Here is a 13,262-nt window from a genome sequence, read left to right on the forward strand (position 1 = left end):
ATTTCCCACAAACGCCTCACCTTCTAACTAGTATTGTGTGGCTTGTGAGCGGTATAGAGCAGAATCGACTACATGTACGTGTTTGTGAGAGTCTCGGCTTTCCATAGAGGGGTCGTAGAAGTTCCTAGCTCCAACCTTTCAGTCTCTACAGATATTTTTGTAAGAAGGGTTTAAGCCCAACACTCCAAACTTAGGGTTAGTACCAATGCTCCACGTTTTTTCAAATGTCCTACCCACCTGCTCCTCGTTAGTATAGTGGTGAGTATCCCCGCCTGTCACGCGGGAGACCGGGTTCAATTCCCCGACGGGGAGAAAGGACTGCTTTTTTTTAGGGTGAACAATGTTGCCGAGCCCACAAAGTGGAAAATATTCTTTGGAAAAAAGCTTTATGATACGATTTCCAGCCTTTGGGGTTAACTCAGCTTTCCAAGGCATTGGTTGTTCAGTGGTAGAATTCTCGCCTGCCACGCGGGAGGCCCGGGTTCGATTCCCGGCCAATGCAAGAAGTTTTGAACATGTCATTTCGACAAGTATCCAAACCCCTGAGGAGGAAATCTGTGTTCGATTGCCAGGCCAACAGAAATCTCTGGTCTTGGTCGAATTCTCAATTGACTCTTGAAAAATATGACTTTGCTTTCATTTACAGTTTGGACATTTACTCATTCTCAGGAGACTTTGGTGAATCCATTGCAGACTTCCAGTGTGTGAGGTGATTTACTTTGTGCAAGGCTTTAGTTGTTAAATGGGAAAGAGTAACCAACTTGTCAGTGACAACTGTCTTGAGTTTGGCATTTGTGACAATGTCCTGGGATTTCCCACAAACGCCTCACCTTCTAACTAGTATTGTGTGGCTTGTGAGCGGTATAGAGCAGAATCGACTACATGTACGTGTTTGTGAGAGTCTCGGCTTTCCATAGAGGGGTCGTAGAAGTTCCTAGCTCCAACCTTTCAGTCTCTACAGATATTTTTGTAAGAAGGGTTTAAGCCCAACACTCCAAACTTAGGGTTAGTACCAATGCTCCACGTTTTTTCAAATGTCCTACCCACCTGCTCCTCGTTAGTATAGTGGTGAGTATCCCCGCCTGTCACGCGGGAGACCGGGGTTCAATTCCCCGACGGGGAGAAAGGACTGCTTTTTTTTAGGGTGAACAATGTTGCCGAGCCCACAAAGTGGAAAATATTCTTTGGAAAAAAGCTTTATGATACGATTTCCAGCCTTTGGGGTTAACTCAGCTTTCCAAGGCATTGGTTGTTCAGTGGTAGAATTCTCGCCTGCCACGCGGGAGGCCCGGGTTCGATTCCCGGCCAATGCAAGAAGTTTTGAACATGTCATTTCGACAAGTATCCAAACCCCTGAGGAGGAAATCTGTGTTCGATTGCCAGGCCAACAGAAATCTCTGGTCTTGGTCGAATTCTCAATTGACTCTTGAAAAATATGACTTTGCTTTCATTTACAGTTTGGACATTTACTCATTCTCAGGAGACTTTGGTGAATCCATTGCAGACTTCCAGTGTGTGAGGTGATTTACTTTGTGCAAGGCTTTAGTTGTTAAATGGGAAAGAGTAACCAACTTGTCAGTGACAACTGTCTTGAGTTTGGCATTTGTGACAATGTCCTGGGATTTCCCACAAACGCCTCACCTTCTAACTAGTATTGTGTGGCTTGTGAGCGGTATAGAGCAGAATCGACTACATGTACGTGTTTGTGAGAGTCTCGGCTTTCCATAGAGGGGTCGTAGAAGTTCCTAGCTCCAACCTTTCAGTCTCTACAGATATTTTTGTAAGAAGGGTTTAAGCCCAACACTCCAAACTTAGGGTTAGTACCAATGCTCCACGTTTTTTCAAATGTCCTACCCACCTGCTCCTCGTTAGTATAGTGGTGAGTATCCCCGCCTGTCACGCGGGAGACCGGGGTTCAATTCCCCGACGGGGAGAAAGGACTGCTTTTTTTTTAGGGTGAACAATGTTGCCGAGCCCACAAAGTGGAAAATATTCTTTGGAAAAAAGCTTTATGATACGATTTCCAGCCTTTGGGGTTAACTCAGCTTTCCAAGGCATTGGTTGTTCAGTGGTAGAATTCTCGCCTGCCACGCGGGAGGCCCGGGTTCGATTCCGGCCAATGCAAGGAGTTTTGAACATGTCATTTCGACAAGTATCCAAACCCCTGAGGAGGAAATCTGTGTTCGATTGCCAGGCCAACAGAAATCTCTGGTCTTGGTCGAATTCTCAATTGACTCTTGAAAAATATGACTTTGCTTTCATTTACAGTTTGGACATTTACTCATTCTCAGGAGACTTTGGTGAATCCATTGCAGACTTCCAGTGTGTGAGGTGATTTACTTTGTGCAAGGCTTTAGTTGTTAAATGGGAAAGAGTAACCAACTTGTCAGTGACAACTGTCTTGAGTTTGGCATTTGTGACAATGTCCTGGGATTTCCCACAAACGCCTCACCTTCTAACTAGTATTGTGTGGCTTGTGAGCGGTATAGAGCAGAATCGACTACATGTACGTGTTTGTGAGAGTCTCGGCTTTCCATAGAGGGGTCGTAGAAGTTCCTAGCTCCAACCTTTCAGTCTCTACAGATATTTTTGTAAGAAGGGTTTAAGCCCAACACTCCAAACTTAGGGTTAGTACCAATGCTCCACGTTTTTTCAAATGTCCTACCCACCTGCTCCTCGTTAGTATAGTGGTGAGTATCCCCGCCTGTCACGCGGGAGACCGGGGTTCAATTCCCCGACGGGGAGAAAGGACTGCTTTTTTTTAGGGTGAACAATGTTGCCGAGCCCACAAAGTGGAAAATATTCTTTGGAAAAAAGCTTTATGATACGATTTCCAGCCTTTGGGGTTAACTCAGCTTTCCAAGGCATTGGTTGTTCAGTGGTAGAATTCTCGCCTGCCACGCGGGAGGCCCGGGTTCGATTCCCGGCCAATGCAAGAAGTTTTGAACATGTCATTTCGACAAGTATCCAAACCCCTGAGGAGGAAATCTGTGTTCGATTGCCAGGCCAACAGAAATCTCTGGTCTTGGTCGAATTCTCAATTGACTCTTGAAAAATATGACTTTGCTTTCATTTACAGTTTGGACATTTACTCATTCTCAGGAGACTTTGGTGAATCCATTGCAGACTTCCAGTGTGTGAGGTGATTTACTTTGTGCAAGGCTTTAGTTGTTAAATGGGAAAGAGTAACCAACTTGTCAGTGACAACTGTCTTGAGTTTGGCATTTGTGACAATGTCCTGGGATTTCCCACAAACGCCTCACCTTCTAACTAGTATTGTGTGGCTTGTGAGCGGTATAGAGCAGAATCGACTACATGTACGTGTTTGTGAGAGTCTCGGCTTTCCATAGAGGGGTCGTAGAAGTTCCTAGCTCCAACCTTTCAGTCTCTACAGATATTTTTGTAAGAAGGGTTTAAGCCCAACACTCCAAACTTAGGGTTAGTACCAATGCTCCACGTTTTTTCAAATGTCCTACCCACCTGCTCCTCGTTAGTATAGTGGTGAGTATCCCCGCCTGTCACGCGGGAGACCGGGGTTCAATTCCCCGACGGGGAGAAAGGACTGCTTTTTTTTAGGGTGAACAATGTTGCCGAGCCCACAAAGTGGAAAATATTCTTTGGAAAAAAGCTTTATGATACGATTTCCAGCCTTTGGGGTTAACTCAGCTTTCCAAGGCATTGGTTGTTCAGTGGTAGAATTCTCGCCTGCCACGCGGGAGGCCCGGGTTCGATTCCCGGCCAATGCAAGAAGTTTTGAACATGTCATTTCGACAAGTATCCAAACCCCTGAGGAGGAAATCTGTGTTCGATTGCCAGGCCAACAGAAATCTCTGGTCTTGGTCGAATTCTCAATTGACTCTTGAAAAATATGACTTTGCTTTCATTTACAGTTTGGACATTTACTCATTCTCAGGAGACTTTGGTGAATCCATTGCAGACTTCCAGTGTGTGAGGTGATTTACTTTGTGCAAGGCTTTAGTTGTTAAATGGGAAAGAGTAACCAACTTGTCAGTGACAACTGTCTTGAGTTTGGCATTTGTGACAATGTCCTGGGATTTCCCACAAACGCCTCACCTTCTAACTAGTATTGTGTGGCTTGTGAGCGGTATAGAGCAGAATCGACTACATGTACGTGTTTGTGAGAGTCTCGGCTTTCCATAGAGGGGTCGTAGAAGTTCCTAGCTCCAACCTTTCAGTCTCTACAGATATTTTTGTAAGAAGGGTTTAAGCCCAACACTCCAAACTTAGGGTTAGTACCAATGCTCCACGTTTTTTCAAATGTCCTACCCACCTGCTCCTCGTTAGTATAGTGGTGAGTATCCCCGCCTGTCACGCGGGAGACCGGGGTTCAATTCCCCGACGGGGAGAAAGGACTGCTTTTTTTTAGGGTGAACAATGTTGCCGAGCCCACAAAGTGGAAAATATTCTTTGGAAAAAAGCTTTATGATACGATTTCCAGCCTTTGGGGTTAACTCAGCTTTCCAAGGCATTGGTTGTTCAGTGGTAGAATTCTCGCCTGCCACGCGGGAGGCCCGGGTTCGATTCCCGGCCAATGCAAGAAGTTTTGAACATGTCATTTCGACAAGTATCCAAACCCCTGAGGAGGAAATCTGTGTTCGATTGCCAGGCCAACAGAAATCTCTGGTCTTGGTCGAATTCTCAATTGACTCTTGAAAAATATGACTTTGCTTTCATTTACAGTTTGGACATTTACTCATTCTCAGGAGACTTTGGTGAATCCATTGCAGACTTCCAGTGTGTGAGGTGATTTACTTTGTGCAAGGCTTTAGTTGTTAAATGGGAAAGAGTAACCAACTTGTCAGTGACAACTGTCTTGAGTTTGGCATTTGTGACAATGTCCTGGGATTTCCCACAAACGCCTCACCTTCTAACTAGTATTGTGTGGCTTGTGAGCGGTATAGAGCAGAATCGACTACATGTACGTGTTTGTGAGAGTCTCGGCTTTCCATAGAGGGGTCGTAGAAGTTCCTAGCTCCAACCTTTCAGTCTCTACAGATATTTTTGTAAGAAGGGTTTAAGCCCAACACTCCAAACTTAGGGTTAGTACCAATGCTCCACGTTTTTTCAAATGTCCTACCCACCTGCTCCTCGTTAGTATAGTGGTGAGTATCCCCGCCTGTCACGCGGGAGACCGGGGTTCAATTCCCCGACGGGGAGAAAGGACTGCTTTTTTTTAGGGTGAACAATGTTGCCGAGCCCACAAAGTGGAAAATATTCTTTGGAAAAAAGCTTTATGATACGATTTCCAGCCTTTGGGGTTAACTCAGCTTTCCAAGGCATTGGTTGTTCAGTGGTAGAATTCTCGCCTGCCACGCGGGAGGCCCGGGTTCGATTCCCGGCCAATGCAAGAAGTTTTGAACATGTCATTTCGACAAGTATCCAAACCCCTGAGGAGGAAATCTGTGTTCGATTGCCAGGCCAACAGAAATCTCTGGTCTTGGTCGAATTCTCAATTGACTCTTGAAAAATATGACTTTGCTTTCATTTACAGTTTGGACATTTACTCATTCTCAGGAGACTTTGGTGAATCCATTGCAGACTTCCAGTGTGTGAGGTGATTTACTTTGTGCAAGGCTTTAGTTGTTAAATGGGAAAGAGTAACCAACTTGTCAGTGACAACTGTCTTGAGTTTGGCATTTGTGACAATGTCCTGGGATTTCCCACAAACGCCTCACCTTCTAACTAGTATTGTGTGGCTTGTGAGCGGTATAGAGCAGAATCGACTACATGTACGTGTTTGTGAGAGTCTCGGCTTTCCATAGAGGGGTCGTAGAAGTTCCTAGCTCCAACCTTTCAGTCTCTACAGATATTTTTGTAAGAAGGGTTTAAGCCCAACACTCCAAACTTAGGGTTAGTACCAATGCTCCACGTTTTTTCAAATGTCCTACCCACCTGCTCCTCGTTAGTATAGTGGTGAGTATCCCCGCCTGTCACGCGGGAGACCGGGGTTCAATTCCCCGACGGGGAGAAAGGACTGCTTTTTTAGGGTGAACAATGTTGCCGAGCCCACAAAGTGGAAAATATTATTTGGAAAAAGCTTTATGATACGATTTCCAGCCTTTGGGGTTAACTCAGCTTTCCAAGGCATTGGTTGTTCAGTGGTAGAATTCTCGCCTGCCACGCGGGAGGCCCGGGTTCGATTCCCGGCCAATGCAAGAAGTTTTGAACATGTCATTTCGACAAGTATCCAAACCCCTGAGGAGGAAATCTGTGTTCGATTGCCAGGCCAACAGAAATCTCTGGTCTTGGTCGAATTCTCAATTGACTCTTGAAAAATATGACTTTGCTTTCATTTACAGTTTGGACATTTACTCATTCTCAGGAGACTTTGGTGAATCCATTGCAGACTTCCAGTGTGTGAGGTGATTTACTTTGTGCAAGGCTTTAGTTGTTAAATGGGAAAGAGTAACCAACTTGTCAGTGACAACTGTCTTGAGTTTGGCATTTGTGACAATGTCCTGGGATTTCCCACAAACGCCTCACCTTCTAACTAGTATTGTGTGGCTTGTGAGCGGTATAGAGCAGAATCGACTACATGTACGTGTTTGTGAGAGTCTCGGCTTTCCATAGAGGGGTCGTAGAAGTTCCTAGCTCCAACCTTTCAGTCTCTACAGATATTTTTGTAAGAAGGGTTTAAGCCCAACACTCCAAACTTAGGGTTAGTACCAATGCTCCACGTTTTTTCAAATGTCCTACCCACCTGCTCCTCGTTAGTATAGTGGTGAGTATCCCCGCCTGTCACGCGGGAGACCGGGGTTCAATTCCCCGACGGGGAGAAAGGACTGCTTTTTTTTAGGGTGAACAATGTTGCCGAGCCCACAAAGTGGAAAATATTATTTGGAAAAAGCTTTATGATACGATTTCCAGCCTTTGGGGTTAACTCAGCTTTCCAAGGCATTGGTTGTTCAGTGGTAGAATTCTCGCCTGCCACGCGGGAGGCCCGGGTTCGATTCCCGGCCAATGCAAGAAGTTTTGAACATGTCATTTCGACAAGTATCCAAACCCCTGAGGAGGAAATCTGTGTTCGATTGCCAGGCCAACAGAAATCTCTGGTCTTGGTCGAATTCTCAATTGACTCTTGAAAAATATGACTTTGCTTTCATTTACAGTTTGGACATTTACTCATTCTCAGGAGACTTTGGTGAATCCATTGCAGACTTCCAGTGTGTGAGGTGATTTACTTTGTGCAAGGCTTTAGTTGTTAAATGGGAAAGAGTAACCAACTTGTCAGTGACAACTGTCTTGAGTTTGGCATTTGTGACAATGTCCTGGGATTTCCCACAAACGCCTCACCTTCTAACTAGTATTGTGTGGCTTGTGAGCGGTATAGAGCAGAATCGACTACATGTACGTGTTTGTGAGAGTCTCGGCTTTCCATAGAGGGGTCGTAGAAGTTCCTAGCTCCAACCTTTCAGTCTCTACAGATATTTTTGTAAGAAGGGTTTAAGCCCAACACTCCAAACTTAGGGTTAGTACCAATGCTCCACGTTTTTTCAAATGTCCTACCCACCTGCTCCTCGTTAGTATAGTGGTGAGTATCCCCGCCTGTCACGCGGGAGACCGGGGTTCAATTCCCCGACGGGGAGAAAGGACTGCTTTTTTAGGGTGAACAATGTTGCCGAGCCCACAAAGTGGAAAATATTCTTTGGAAAAAAGCTTTATGATACGATTTCCAGCCTTTGGGGTTAACTCAGCTTTCCAAGGCATTGGTTGTTCAGTGGTAGAATTCTCGCCTGCCACGCGGGAGGCCCGGGTTCGATTCCCGGCCAATGCAAGAAGTTTTGAACATGTCATTTCGACAAGTATCCAAACCCCTGAGGAGGAAATCTGTGTTCGATTGCCAGGCCAACAGAAATCTCTGGTCTTGGTCGAATTCTCAATTGACTCTTGAAAAATATGACTTTGCTTTCATTTACAGTTTGGACATTTACTCATTCTCAGGAGACTTTGGTGAATCCATTGCAGACTTCCAGTGTGTGAGGTGATTTACTTTGTGCAAGGCTTTAGTTGTTAAATGGGAAAGAGTAACCAACTTGTCAGTGACAACTGTCTTGAGTTTGGCATTTGTGACAATGTCCTGGGATTTCCCACAAACGCCTCACCTTCTAACTAGTATTGTGTGGCTTGTGAGCGGTATAGAGCAGAATCGACTACATGTACGTGTTTGTGAGAGTCTCGGCTTTCCATAGAGGGGTCGTAGAAGTTCCTAGCTCCAACCTTTCAGTCTCTACAGATATTTTTGTAAGAAGGGTTTAAGCCCAACACTCCAAACTTAGGGTTAGTACCAATGCTCCACGTTTTTTCAAATGTCCTACCCACCTGCTCCTCGTTAGTATAGTGGTGAGTATCCCCGCCTGTCACGCGGGAGACCGGGGTTCAATTCCCCGACGGGGAGAAAGGACTGCTTTTTTTTAGGGTGAACAATGTTGCCGAGCCCACAAAGTGGAAAATATTATTTGGAAAAAGCTTTATGATACGATTTCCAGCCTTTGGGGTTAACTCAGCTTTCCAAGGCATTGGTTGTTCAGTGGTAGAATTCTCGCCTGCCACGCGGGAGGCCCGGGTTCGATTCCCGGCCAATGCAAGAAGTTTTGAACATGTCATTTCGACAAGTATCCAAACCCCTGAGGAGGAAATCTGTGTTCGATTGCCAGGCCAACAGAAATCTCTGGTCTTGGTCGAATTCTCAATTGACTCTTGAAAAATATGACTTTGCTTTCATTTACAGTTTGGACATTTACTCATTCTCAGGAGACTTTGGTGAATCCATTGCAGACTTCCAGTGTGTGAGGTGATTTACTTTGTGCAAGGCTTTAGTTGTTAAATGGGAAAGAGTAACCAACTTGTCAGTGACAACTGTCTTGAGTTTGGCATTTGTGACAATGTCCTGGGATTTCCCACAAACGCCTCACCTTCTAACTAGTATTGTGTGGCTTGTGAGCGGTATAGAGCAGAATCGACTACATGTACGTGTTTGTGAGAGTCTCGGCTTTCCATAGAGGGGTCGTAGAAGTTCCTAGCTCCAACCTTTCAGTCTCTACAGATATTTTTGTAAGAAGGGTTTAAGCCCAACACTCCAAACTTAGGGTTAGTACCAATGCTCCACGTTTTTTCAAATGTCCTACCCACCTGCTCCTCGTTAGTATAGTGGTGAGTATCCCCGCCTGTCACGCGGGAGACCGGGGTTCAATTCCCCGACGGGGAGAAAGGACTGCTTTTTTTTAGGGTGAACAATGTTGCCGAGCCCACAAAGTGGAAAATATTCTTTGGAAAAAAGCTTTATGATACGATTTCCAGCCTTTGGGGTTAACTCAGCTTTCCAAGGCATTGGTTGTTCAGTGGTAGAATTCTCGCCTGCCACGCGGGAGGCCCGGGTTCGATTCCCGGCCAATGCAAGAAGTTTTGAACATGTCATTTCGACAAGTATCCAAACCCCTGAGGAGGAAATCTGTGTTCGATTGCCAGGCCAACAGAAATCTCTGGTCTTGGTCGAATTCTCAATTGACTCTTGAAAAATATGACTTTGCTTTCATTTACAGTTTGGACATTTACTCATTCTCAGGAGACTTTGGTGAATCCATTGCAGACTTCCAGTGTGTGAGGTGATTTACTTTGTGCAAGGCTTTAGTTGTTAAATGGGAAAGAGTAACCAACTTGTCAGTGACAACTGTCTTGAGTTTGGCATTTGTGACAATGTCCTGGGATTTCCCACAAACGCCTCACCTTCTAACTAGTATTGTGTGGCTTGTGAGCGGTATAGAGCAGAATCGACTACATGTACGTGTTTGTGAGAGTCTCGGCTTTCCATAGAGGGGTCGTAGAAGTTCCTAGCTCCAACCTTTCAGTCTCTACAGATATTTTTGTAAGAAGGGTTTAAGCCCAACACTCCAAACTTAGGGTTAGTACCAATGCTCCACGTTTTTCAAATGTCCTACCCACCTGCTCCTCGTTAGTATAGTGGTGAGTATCCCCGCCTGTCACGCGGGAGACCGGGGTTCAATTCCCCGACGGGGAGAAAGGACTGCTTTTTTTTAGGGTGAACAATGTTGCCGAGCCCACAAAGTGGAAAATATTCTTTGGAAAAAAGCTTTATGATACGATTTCCAGCCTTTGGGGTTAACTCAGCTTTCCAAGGCATTGGTTGTTCAGTGGTAGAATTCTCGCCTGCCACGCGGGAGGCCCGGGTTCGATTCCCGGCCAATGCAAGAAGTTTTGAACATGTCATTTCGACAAGTATCCAAACCCCTGAGGAGGAAATCTGTGTTCGATTGCCAGGCCAACAGAAATCTCTGGTCTTGGTCGAATTCTCAATTGACTCTTGAAAAATATGACTTTGCTTTCATTTACAGTTTGGACATTTACTCATTCTCAGGAGACTTTGGTGAATCCATTGCAGACTTCCAGTGTGTGAGGTGATTTACTTTGTGCAAGGCTTTAGTTGTTAAATGGGAAAGAGTAACCAACTTGTCAGTGACAACTGTCTTGAGTTTGGCATTTGTGACAATGTCCTGGGATTTCCCACAAACGCCTCACCTTCTAACTAGTATTGTGTGGCTTGTGAGCGGTATAGAGCAGAATCGACTACATGTACGTGTTTGTGAGAGTCTCGGCTTTCCATAGAGGGGTCGTAGAAGTTCCTAGCTCCAACCTTTCAGTCTCTACAGATATTTTTGTAAGAAGGGTTTAAGCCCAACACTCCAAACTTAGGGTTAGTACCAATGCTCCACGTTTTTCAAATGTCCCACCCACCTGCTCCTCGTTAGTATAGTGGTGAGTATCCCCGCCTGTCACGCGGGAGACCGGGGTTCAATTCCCCGACGGGGAGAAAGGACTGCTTTTTTAGGGTGAACAATGTTGCCGAGCCCACAAAGTGGAAAATATTCTTTGGAAAAAAGCTTTATGATACGATTTCCAGCCTTTGGGGTTAACTCAGCTTTCCAAGGCATTGGTTGTTCAGTGGTAGAATTCTCGCCTGCCACGCGGGAGGCCCGGGTTCGATTCCCGGCCAATGCAAGAAGTTTTGAACATGTCATTTCGACAAGTATCCAAACCCCTGAGGAGGAAATCTGTGTTCGATTGCCAGGCCAACAGAAATCTCTGGTCTTGGTCGAATTCTCAATTGACTCTTGAAAAATATGACTTTGCTTTCATTTACAGTTTGGACATTTACTCATTCTCAGGAGACTTTGGTGAATCCATTGCAGACTTCCAGTGTGTGAGGTGATTTACTTTGTGCAAGGCTTTAGTTGTTAAATGGGAAAGAGTAACCAACTTGTCAGTGACAACTGTCTTGAGTTTGGCATTTGTGACAATGTCCTGGGATTTCCCACAAACGCCTCACCTTCTAACTAGTATTGTGTGGCTTGTGAGCGGTATAGAGCAGAATCGACTACATGTACGTGTTTGTGAGAGTCTCGGCTTTCCATAGAGGGGTCGTAGAAGTTCCTAGCTCCAACCTTTCAGTCTCTACAGATATTTTTGTAAGAAGGGTTTAAGCCCAACACTCCAAACTTAGGGTTAGTACCAATGCTCCACGTTTTTTCAAATGTCCTACCCACCTGCTCCTCGTTAGTATAGTGGTGAGTATCCCCGCCTGTCACGCGGGAGACCGGGGTTCAATTCCCCGACGGGGAGAAAGGACTGCTTTTTTTTAGGGTGAACAATGTTGCCGAGCCCACAAAGTGGAAAATATTCTTTGGAAAAAAGCTTTATGATACGATTTCCAGCCTTTGGGGTTAACTCAGCTTTCCAAGGCATTGGTTGTTCAGTGGTAGAATTCTCGCCTGCCACGCGGGAGGCCCGGGTTCGATTCCCGGCCAATGCAAGAAGTTTTGAACATGTCATTTCGACAAGTATCCAAACCCCTGAGGAGGAAATCTGTGTTCGATTGCCAGGCCAACAGAAATCTCTGGTCTTGGTCGAATTCTCAATTGACTCTTGAAAAATATGACTTTGCTTTCATTTACAGTTTGGACATTTACTCATTCTCAGGAGACTTTGGTGAATCCATTGCAGACTTCCAGTGTGTGAGGTGATTTACTTTGTGCAAGGCTTTAGTTGTTAAATGGGAAAGAGTAACCAACTTGTCAGTGACAACTGTCTTGAGTTTGGCATTTGTGACAATGTCCTGGGATTTCCCACAAACGCCTCACCTTCTAACTAGTATTGTGTGGCTTGTGAGCGGTATAGAGCAGAATCGACTACATGTACGTGTTTGTGAGAGTCTCGGCTTTCCATAGAGGGGTCGTAGAAGTTCCTAGCTCCAACCTTTCAGTCTCTACAGATATTTTTTGTAAGAAGGGTTTAAGCCCAACACTCCAAACTTAGGGTTAGTACCAATGCTCCACGTTTTTTCAAATGTCCTACCCACCTGCTCCTCGTTAGTATAGTGGTGAGTATCCCCGCCTGTCACGCGGGAGACCGGGGTTCAATTCCCCGACGGGGAGAAAGGACTGCTTTTTTTTAGGGTGAACAATGTTGCCGAGCCCACAAAGTGGAAAATATTCTTTGGAAAAAAGCTTTATGATACGATTTCCAGCCTTTGGGGTTAACTCAGCTTTCCAAGGCATTGGTTGTTCAGTGGTAGAATTCTCGCCTGCCACGCGGGAGGCCCGGGTTCGATTCCCGGCCAATGCAAGAAGTTTTGAACATGTCATTTCGACAAGTATCCAAACCCCTGAGGAGGAAATCTGTGTTCGATTGCCAGGCCAACAGAAATCTCTGGTCTTGGTCGAATTCTCAATTGACTCTTGAAAAATATGACTTTGCTTTCATTTACAGTTTGGACATTTACTCATTCTCAGGAGACTTTGGTGAATCCATTGCAGACTTCCAGTGTGTGAGGTGATTTACTTTGTGCAAGGCTTTAGTTGTTAAATGGGAAAGAGTAACCAACTTGTCAGTGACAACTGTCTTGAGTTTGGCATTTGTGACAATGTCCTGGGATTTCCCACAAACGCCTCACCTTCTAACTAGTATTGTGTGGCTTGTGAGCGGTATAGAGCAGAATCGACTACATGTACGTGTTTGTGAGAGTCTCGGCTTTCCATAGAGGGGTCGTAGAAGTTCCTAGCTCCAACCTTTCAGTCTCTACAGATATTTTTGTAAGAAGGGTTTAAGCCCAACACTCCAAACTTAGGGTTAGTACCAATGCTCCACGTTTTTTCAAATGTCCCAGAGCCCACAAAGTGGAAAATATTATTTGGAAAAAGCTTTATGATACGATTTCCAGCCTTTGGGGT

The 13,262-nt window shown here is 45.2% G+C and overlaps 31 non-coding genes across 31 annotated transcripts; all 31 read left to right on the forward strand.

The window, feature by feature from the left end:
• Nucleotides 1–431: 431 nt before the first annotated feature.
• Nucleotides 432–502, forward strand: trnag-gcc (transfer RNA glycine (anticodon GCC)). The gene has a single exon. It is a non-coding gene; the product is annotated as a tRNA-Gly (tRNA).
• A 549-nt stretch (nucleotides 503–1,051) lies between these two features.
• trnad-guc (transfer RNA aspartic acid (anticodon GUC)) lies at nucleotides 1,052–1,123 on the forward strand. Its single transcript has one exon. It is a non-coding gene; the product is annotated as a tRNA-Asp (tRNA).
• Nucleotides 1,124–1,242: 119 nt separating this feature from the next.
• Nucleotides 1,243–1,313, forward strand: trnag-gcc (transfer RNA glycine (anticodon GCC)). The gene has a single exon. It is a non-coding gene; the product is annotated as a tRNA-Gly (tRNA).
• Nucleotides 1,314–1,862: 549 nt separating this feature from the next.
• On the forward strand, nucleotides 1,863–1,934 carry trnad-guc (transfer RNA aspartic acid (anticodon GUC)). Its single transcript has one exon. It is a non-coding gene; the product is annotated as a tRNA-Asp (tRNA).
• Nucleotides 1,935–2,054: 120 nt separating this feature from the next.
• trnag-gcc (transfer RNA glycine (anticodon GCC)) lies at nucleotides 2,055–2,124 on the forward strand. Its single transcript has one exon. It is a non-coding gene; the product is annotated as a tRNA-Gly (tRNA).
• Nucleotides 2,125–2,673: 549 nt separating this feature from the next.
• trnad-guc (transfer RNA aspartic acid (anticodon GUC)) lies at nucleotides 2,674–2,745 on the forward strand. The gene has a single exon. It is a non-coding gene; the product is annotated as a tRNA-Asp (tRNA).
• A 119-nt stretch (nucleotides 2,746–2,864) lies between these two features.
• Nucleotides 2,865–2,935, forward strand: trnag-gcc (transfer RNA glycine (anticodon GCC)). The gene has a single exon. It is a non-coding gene; the product is annotated as a tRNA-Gly (tRNA).
• Nucleotides 2,936–3,484: 549 nt separating this feature from the next.
• On the forward strand, nucleotides 3,485–3,556 carry trnad-guc (transfer RNA aspartic acid (anticodon GUC)). The gene has a single exon. It is a non-coding gene; the product is annotated as a tRNA-Asp (tRNA).
• Nucleotides 3,557–3,675: 119 nt separating this feature from the next.
• On the forward strand, nucleotides 3,676–3,746 carry trnag-gcc (transfer RNA glycine (anticodon GCC)). Its single transcript has one exon. It is a non-coding gene; the product is annotated as a tRNA-Gly (tRNA).
• A 549-nt stretch (nucleotides 3,747–4,295) lies between these two features.
• Nucleotides 4,296–4,367, forward strand: trnad-guc (transfer RNA aspartic acid (anticodon GUC)). The gene has a single exon. It is a non-coding gene; the product is annotated as a tRNA-Asp (tRNA).
• A 119-nt stretch (nucleotides 4,368–4,486) lies between these two features.
• trnag-gcc (transfer RNA glycine (anticodon GCC)) lies at nucleotides 4,487–4,557 on the forward strand. The gene has a single exon. It is a non-coding gene; the product is annotated as a tRNA-Gly (tRNA).
• Nucleotides 4,558–5,106: 549 nt separating this feature from the next.
• On the forward strand, nucleotides 5,107–5,178 carry trnad-guc (transfer RNA aspartic acid (anticodon GUC)). The gene has a single exon. It is a non-coding gene; the product is annotated as a tRNA-Asp (tRNA).
• Nucleotides 5,179–5,297: 119 nt separating this feature from the next.
• trnag-gcc (transfer RNA glycine (anticodon GCC)) lies at nucleotides 5,298–5,368 on the forward strand. Its single transcript has one exon. It is a non-coding gene; the product is annotated as a tRNA-Gly (tRNA).
• Nucleotides 5,369–5,917: 549 nt separating this feature from the next.
• Nucleotides 5,918–5,989, forward strand: trnad-guc (transfer RNA aspartic acid (anticodon GUC)). Its single transcript has one exon. It is a non-coding gene; the product is annotated as a tRNA-Asp (tRNA).
• A 116-nt stretch (nucleotides 5,990–6,105) lies between these two features.
• trnag-gcc (transfer RNA glycine (anticodon GCC)) lies at nucleotides 6,106–6,176 on the forward strand. Its single transcript has one exon. It is a non-coding gene; the product is annotated as a tRNA-Gly (tRNA).
• A 549-nt stretch (nucleotides 6,177–6,725) lies between these two features.
• On the forward strand, nucleotides 6,726–6,797 carry trnad-guc (transfer RNA aspartic acid (anticodon GUC)). The gene has a single exon. It is a non-coding gene; the product is annotated as a tRNA-Asp (tRNA).
• Nucleotides 6,798–6,915: 118 nt separating this feature from the next.
• trnag-gcc (transfer RNA glycine (anticodon GCC)) lies at nucleotides 6,916–6,986 on the forward strand. Its single transcript has one exon. It is a non-coding gene; the product is annotated as a tRNA-Gly (tRNA).
• Nucleotides 6,987–7,535: 549 nt separating this feature from the next.
• On the forward strand, nucleotides 7,536–7,607 carry trnad-guc (transfer RNA aspartic acid (anticodon GUC)). The gene has a single exon. It is a non-coding gene; the product is annotated as a tRNA-Asp (tRNA).
• Nucleotides 7,608–7,724: 117 nt separating this feature from the next.
• Nucleotides 7,725–7,795, forward strand: trnag-gcc (transfer RNA glycine (anticodon GCC)). The gene has a single exon. It is a non-coding gene; the product is annotated as a tRNA-Gly (tRNA).
• Nucleotides 7,796–8,344: 549 nt separating this feature from the next.
• On the forward strand, nucleotides 8,345–8,416 carry trnad-guc (transfer RNA aspartic acid (anticodon GUC)). Its single transcript has one exon. It is a non-coding gene; the product is annotated as a tRNA-Asp (tRNA).
• Nucleotides 8,417–8,534: 118 nt separating this feature from the next.
• On the forward strand, nucleotides 8,535–8,605 carry trnag-gcc (transfer RNA glycine (anticodon GCC)). The gene has a single exon. It is a non-coding gene; the product is annotated as a tRNA-Gly (tRNA).
• Nucleotides 8,606–9,154: 549 nt separating this feature from the next.
• trnad-guc (transfer RNA aspartic acid (anticodon GUC)) lies at nucleotides 9,155–9,226 on the forward strand. The gene has a single exon. It is a non-coding gene; the product is annotated as a tRNA-Asp (tRNA).
• Nucleotides 9,227–9,345: 119 nt separating this feature from the next.
• trnag-gcc (transfer RNA glycine (anticodon GCC)) lies at nucleotides 9,346–9,416 on the forward strand. The gene has a single exon. It is a non-coding gene; the product is annotated as a tRNA-Gly (tRNA).
• A 548-nt stretch (nucleotides 9,417–9,964) lies between these two features.
• On the forward strand, nucleotides 9,965–10,036 carry trnad-guc (transfer RNA aspartic acid (anticodon GUC)). Its single transcript has one exon. It is a non-coding gene; the product is annotated as a tRNA-Asp (tRNA).
• Nucleotides 10,037–10,155: 119 nt separating this feature from the next.
• Nucleotides 10,156–10,226, forward strand: trnag-gcc (transfer RNA glycine (anticodon GCC)). Its single transcript has one exon. It is a non-coding gene; the product is annotated as a tRNA-Gly (tRNA).
• A 548-nt stretch (nucleotides 10,227–10,774) lies between these two features.
• Nucleotides 10,775–10,846, forward strand: trnad-guc (transfer RNA aspartic acid (anticodon GUC)). Its single transcript has one exon. It is a non-coding gene; the product is annotated as a tRNA-Asp (tRNA).
• A 117-nt stretch (nucleotides 10,847–10,963) lies between these two features.
• On the forward strand, nucleotides 10,964–11,034 carry trnag-gcc (transfer RNA glycine (anticodon GCC)). Its single transcript has one exon. It is a non-coding gene; the product is annotated as a tRNA-Gly (tRNA).
• Nucleotides 11,035–11,583: 549 nt separating this feature from the next.
• trnad-guc (transfer RNA aspartic acid (anticodon GUC)) lies at nucleotides 11,584–11,655 on the forward strand. The gene has a single exon. It is a non-coding gene; the product is annotated as a tRNA-Asp (tRNA).
• Nucleotides 11,656–11,774: 119 nt separating this feature from the next.
• On the forward strand, nucleotides 11,775–11,845 carry trnag-gcc (transfer RNA glycine (anticodon GCC)). The gene has a single exon. It is a non-coding gene; the product is annotated as a tRNA-Gly (tRNA).
• A 550-nt stretch (nucleotides 11,846–12,395) lies between these two features.
• trnad-guc (transfer RNA aspartic acid (anticodon GUC)) lies at nucleotides 12,396–12,467 on the forward strand. The gene has a single exon. It is a non-coding gene; the product is annotated as a tRNA-Asp (tRNA).
• A 119-nt stretch (nucleotides 12,468–12,586) lies between these two features.
• On the forward strand, nucleotides 12,587–12,657 carry trnag-gcc (transfer RNA glycine (anticodon GCC)). Its single transcript has one exon. It is a non-coding gene; the product is annotated as a tRNA-Gly (tRNA).
• The last annotated feature ends 605 nt before the right edge of the window (nucleotides 12,658–13,262 follow it).

Source organism: Oncorhynchus keta, unplaced genomic scaffold (assembly GCF_023373465.1).
Source record: "Oncorhynchus keta strain PuntledgeMale-10-30-2019 unplaced genomic scaffold, Oket_V2 Un_contig_1083_pilon_pilon, whole genome shotgun sequence".
Taxonomy (NCBI): domain Eukaryota; kingdom Metazoa; phylum Chordata; class Actinopteri; order Salmoniformes; family Salmonidae; genus Oncorhynchus; species Oncorhynchus keta.